Raw genomic sequence first — 5,786 nt, 5'->3', positions numbered from 1 at the left:
AAGCAACCAGCGGAAATACAGAAAATCAGTGACGGCTTCAGGGAATTCTCCGCATCTCATCCTCCAATGGGAGAAGAATGGGGAAAATGGATCAGTACTTACTCACCATGTCTTTAATTGGAAAGAGAGCACATGCTTTGCTTGAGGTTTTTGTTTTTTGGGTTTTGGGGTTTTTTTGGGTTGGGGTTGGGTTTTTTTTTTTTTTTGGCTCTTTGCTATTTCCATGTCTAACACTCACAAAAGTTAAAAACAGACCTTGCAGGAGCCACGTGTTTGTCTACAATTCCGGCTGAAACAATCGGCCACCTGCTTTGGGAGGAGACAGGTGGAGAACACAATAAATGTCTTTGGAACAAGGGAAAGGAAACACGAGGCGCAGCTCCAGAACCAACAACACCTAGCCTGGTAGAACGCTTCAGTGTGGGATCAGTGGGCAGCTGTCTGTTAATCTGAGCAAACCCATGAAAAATTGTATGATACACTTCCCACAGCCCGGTGGGTAGGCACTGTAACAGCAAGGGGCTAGTTCTATCCTCAACTCTGCCGGTGATTCACTGTGTGGTCTAAGGTGAGTCATTGTATCAGTTCCTCCATCTGTCAAATGGGGATAACAACACTGTAGCCTGTTTCAAAGGCTCCTTCGAGAGAAGGATCATTAGGACCAGGTATACGGAACCAGGCAGGTGCTGTGAATGAGATGGCACCCTAGAGATGTGCCTGAGATGTGAAGTTCAGATCAGTGCCCATACTCCTACACGGCGCAGTGGTCTTTGGCTTTCTGTGGTGCACATCCTGGGCTCCGTCAGAGCAGTGGCTGTCATACTGGAGGGGACGGCTCTGTGAGGCAGACAGTCGGTAATGCGACACCACCAGGCCCATTTTCATTTGTGGGACCCAACTTGGATATTTTCTTTAAAATCAGCACCCTAGAATCAGAAGGAGGTTCATCAAGCGCTGCCCTCATGCGAGATTGTCTACCCAGATGCAATGCCACCCCAGTCCAGTAGAGGGAAGGCAAGCTCCCCCTTTGGTATGTGGAGGGAAAGTGACTCAAATAATTATGAACATTAGGGTGAGGTGTTTAGTTCTCAGATTCAGTTTGGCTCCATGGGGGAAAAATCCATAGGGGGGAAAAATCAGCTGTCCTTATCTTTAAAGATTGTTATATTCTTGCTCAGAACTATATGTGATGTTCTTTCCACGTACATAAATAGGCCAGATTTGCGGAGGAGTTGTACCTCTGAAAAAGTAGACCCCTAAATTGCTCTCATGTTTGCAAATACAAAACCCTGCATTTTGCACACACAATCGGCCCTCACCCATAGTGTGACCTGTTTATGCAGATGCACATTTGCTTCAGATCTTACATATGTTATTAAGGAAGCTCCTTTGAACCTGTAGCTTAACACTGAGATAGGCCTGAGCTGCAAAATTCAGAGTTGTTTGGAGTCAGAGATTCAACACATCCTCGTCTGCTTCATCTCTGGTGCTTTCATTATTGTTTTATACCAGAATGTGTATTTTATCTAATATATGTATTATTGTTGTAACCATGTTGGTCCCAGGATATTAAAGAGACAAGGGGAGTGAGATAATATATTTTATTGGACCAACTTCACCTTATATGGTCCCTTGAAATATGTGTTAACTACTTATGCTAAAGAATCTGTTCCACACTGTATTTAGCAGTGACACTCTGAGTTAGTGTCCCAGACCTGAAGAAGAGCTCTGTGTAGCTCGAAAGCGTGTCTCTCTCACCAACAGAAGTTGGCCCAATAAAAGATATTACCTCACCTTGCCATTCTATTTTATCTAATAACGTTCCAACAAAGCCAAGTGCACAGTAACTCAGCATGGGAGCCATTATGGCGTACCTTATTTATAACTAACATAGGTATCTTCTGTATTTCATTTTGGAGATGGCATAGAAAGTGGACGCCTATAACAAAGCTTGCACACTCAGTTTTTGCCAGATGCTGACTAATGTAATCATTTATTGCTAACCTCCTCAGGTGACTCATTACAGTTATTTCAGTTTGTATTACAGTAGTGCCTAGAGGCCTCAACCAAGATCAGGGCCCCATTGTGATAGGTACATACACAGAGTAAGAATCAGCCCGTACTCCAAAGACCTTATAATCTAAATGAAAAGACAGACAAAAGGTGAGAGGAGAAACAGAGACAAAGGGACTCACCCAAGGTCACAAAGCAGATCTGAGAACAACACCAACATCTTCTGATTCCCAGTCCACTGCTCTATGCACTGGACCACACTGCCTTTCCTAACAGCACACATAGAGTGAGAGAAAGATTTCCACACGGACCCCTGAACTTTAGTGGTTTAGCTAAAATTGAACTGGCATCTGCCCCTCATTTTGTTTTGAAGTTTCCTCAGCTGATCTTTGCTGTTAACACATTTTGGCACCAAAGTCTCTGTGTATTCAGGCAGCTAATTAACAGGGCAATGTAATGGGGCAACCTGCTGCTTGAGCATGTTAGAGACAGGATAATTTGACTCCAGAGTTAGATTATACACCAACATATGTACTTTAAATTTGCTCAGATTACTATCAAACTTGACACTGAAAGCACTGCCTTCTAGCACTACCACCACCCACTCTACAGAGCTGAACTCACCAGAAATCCATGCTAAAACCAAAGTTCCACTCAGCAACTGGCCCTTTTATACCTCCTGTAGAAGTAGGTGGGCTGGAATATCCTGGGTGGAGTCCGAGCTCCACCTCACATGTTCTCCCATATAAATGGGACATCAAGGTGCAGCTAGTTTTATGGTTAAGCCTAGAAAGAATTTCCAGCTGTATCATAGAAGATTAGGGTTGGAAGAGACCTCAGGAGGTCATCTAGTCCAACCCCCTGCTCAAATAGGACCAACCCCAATTAAATTATCCCAGCCAGGGCTCTGTCACTGAGGGCTGCTCACCTCCTCCCCATACTGTGCTGCCCAGTGCAGCAGTCTGGGAGCTGACCTTGTCTGTGAAGACCAAGGCACAAAAAGCATTGAGTATTTTAGCTTTTTCCACATCATCTGTCACTAGGTTGCCTCCCCCATTTAGTAAGTGTTTCCCACTTTCCCTGACCATCTTCTTGTCGCTAACATACCTATAGTAACATTCTTGTTACCCTTCACATCCCTTGCTAGCTACAACTCCAGTTGTGCTTTGTCCTTCCTAATTACACCCCTGCATGCTCGAGCAATATTTTTATACTCCTCCCTAGTCATCTGTCCAAGTTTCACTCTTGTAAACTTCCTTTTTTTGTTTAAGCTTACCGAAGGTTTCTCTGTTAAGCCAAGCTGGTCGCCTGCCATATTTGTTATTCTTTCTGCACTTCAGAATGGTTTGTTCCTGTGCCCTCAATAAGACTTCTTTAAAATACAGCCAGCTCTCCTGGACTCCTTTCCCCCTCATATTAACCTCCCAAGGGATCCTGCCTTTCAGTTCCCTGAAGGAGTTAAAGTCTGCTTTTCTGAAGTCAAGGGTCCGTATTTTGCAGCTCTTCTTTCTTCCTTTTGACAGGAACATGAGCATGGCCCCTAGTTGGTTCCTCCAACACTTGTTCTAGGAAGTTGTCCCCAACATTCTCAAAAAACTTCCTGGATTGTCTGTGCACTGCTGTATTGCTCTCCCAGCAGATGTCAGGGTGATTGAAGTCCCCCATGAGAACCAGGGTCTGTGATCTGGAAACTTTTGTTAGTTGTCCAAAGAAAGCCTCGTCTACTTCATCCTCCTGGTTACTGGTGGTCTTTAGCAGACGCCCGCTACGACATCACCCTTCTTGCTCTCACCTCTAAACTTAACCCAAAGACTCTCAACTGGCTTTTCTCCAGTTTCATGCTGGAGCTCTGAGCAATCATACTGCTCCCTTACATACAGGGCAACTCCTCCACCTTTTCTCCCCCGCCCTTCCTTCCTGAACAGTTTATACCCGTCCATGACATTGCTCCAGTCATGTGAGTTACCCCACCAAGTCTCTGTTATTCCAATCACATCATAGTTCCTTGACTGTGCCAGGACTTCAATTCTTTCTGCTTGTTTCCAGGCTCCTTGTGTTCATGTACTGGCATCTAAGATAACTAGCCAATTGCCCTACTTTCTCAGTATGAATCAGGAGGCCTCCCCTGTTGCACCCTCCTTCCTGTGTTTTCTTCTGGTATCCCACTTCCCCACTTACCTCAGGGCTTAGGTCTCCATCCCCTGGCCAACCTAGTTTAAAGCTCTCCTCACTAGGTTAGCAAGCCTGCCTGCAAAGATGCTCTTCCCCCATCAAACCCAAACCCACCTTCCAACTTGACTCTGCTACAGGCAACAGTTAAGCAAGAGGATTCTGTGCTCCAGATGATCCTTAAATCAGGCTGCAGCATGTACTGTTATCCTCCTCTCTCTGTTTTGGGATAAGGAGGGTCCTTGCCATGTCACTCAAACTGCATAGAGACAAGATGTCATTACTGTGTGACACACAGGAGGGTTACAAGCCCTGGCACCCGTCAGAGGTCAGGGAGCAGTATTCACTGGCTACAGTTACTCCCATTGCACCTGAGGAAGCTGATTGAGGTTCAAAGTCATCCTCCTTTAAGCCTGGCACTGGTGAATTAATAATTGAACAAAGGGAAGCTGCCCCCTTATGCTGCTCATTATTTTGCAGCGTTCTGTTTATGTGAAGGCAGTAGAGTAGAAAACAAGCTGGATGTTTATGTAGAAAGAAACCATATTCTCTGCTCATTAAAAAGGGATTCATAGATTTTTGCAGCTTCCAGGTTTATTTTATGTTAATTATGTTTGCAGTGGTTCATAATGGTTTCCAAAGGGCCTTGCAACTTGTGCATTAAAAACTTAACTGGTTTTACCACTTCAGCTCCCAGACAGTTTTATGTTCAGTTGAGCTGATCAAAAAAATTTCATCAAAACACCTTTTTTTTCCTTCACTTTGATTGACATTTTCTGGGCTTTTGGAAAATAAAACTCTTTTATTTTTTTAGTAAAAAAAACTTGGTTTTTGGTAAAAACCAATTTTTTTTAAAACGCTTTTTGAAAACTTAAAGTCATTTGTTTTTCAGTTTCATTTTTTTGTTGAAAAAACAAAAAAAAATTGTAGGAAACAACCCTTTCGACGAAAAATAATTGCTAGGGTTTTTTTACAATCTTCAATGTTAAGGTTGAAATCAGTACTTGAATATATAAGATGAATTTGCTTTAAGGCCTTTCCAAATATTGGAGAATAAAACACATACATCAATAATAAAACTGCATGAAGAATGAAGTTTACATAGTTCCAGGTGTATGTGTGTAAGCAAATGAATTGCATATGATTTGTGTCTAATTTAGTAATCAGTAAATCTAAATCTCGCTGTGTCATCTGCGATTTTTAATGCATTTACATAATGGATGTGAGAAATGTTTTATCAGTTTGTTTGCTAGCCTGCCTCCAGTTTGTGATTCCTTACTCTCAAGGAGGAGAAACTTGTGAATTCAGCAACACTCTCCAAGGTTGCAGAACTTGTTCTGAAATATGCAGAGAGGTGTCCTTTCCCCAAGTGGCATGCTGGCACACCCTGCACCCTTCCTACCTCAAAAAGAATTTGGAGAAACTTTTGTGGCCAGGCTAGTTCACTGAAATGAGGACCTGAAATCCCATCTCATACCTGCTCCCACAGCTGCAGGGGCCCTGCTGGTCCTATGTGTGAGGGTAGGATGCCAGGACCCTAGGCAGGGAGTCCACACCCATTGATTCCCATGTAGCTCCATGTTGGCCCCCTGCACCCAGGAAGG

The sequence above is a fragment of the Dermochelys coriacea genome, chromosome 18 (genome assembly GCF_009764565.3).
Source record: "Dermochelys coriacea isolate rDerCor1 chromosome 18, rDerCor1.pri.v4, whole genome shotgun sequence".
Classification (NCBI taxonomy): domain Eukaryota; kingdom Metazoa; phylum Chordata; order Testudines; family Dermochelyidae; genus Dermochelys; species Dermochelys coriacea.
Note: the sequence above shows the minus strand (reverse complement) of the source record.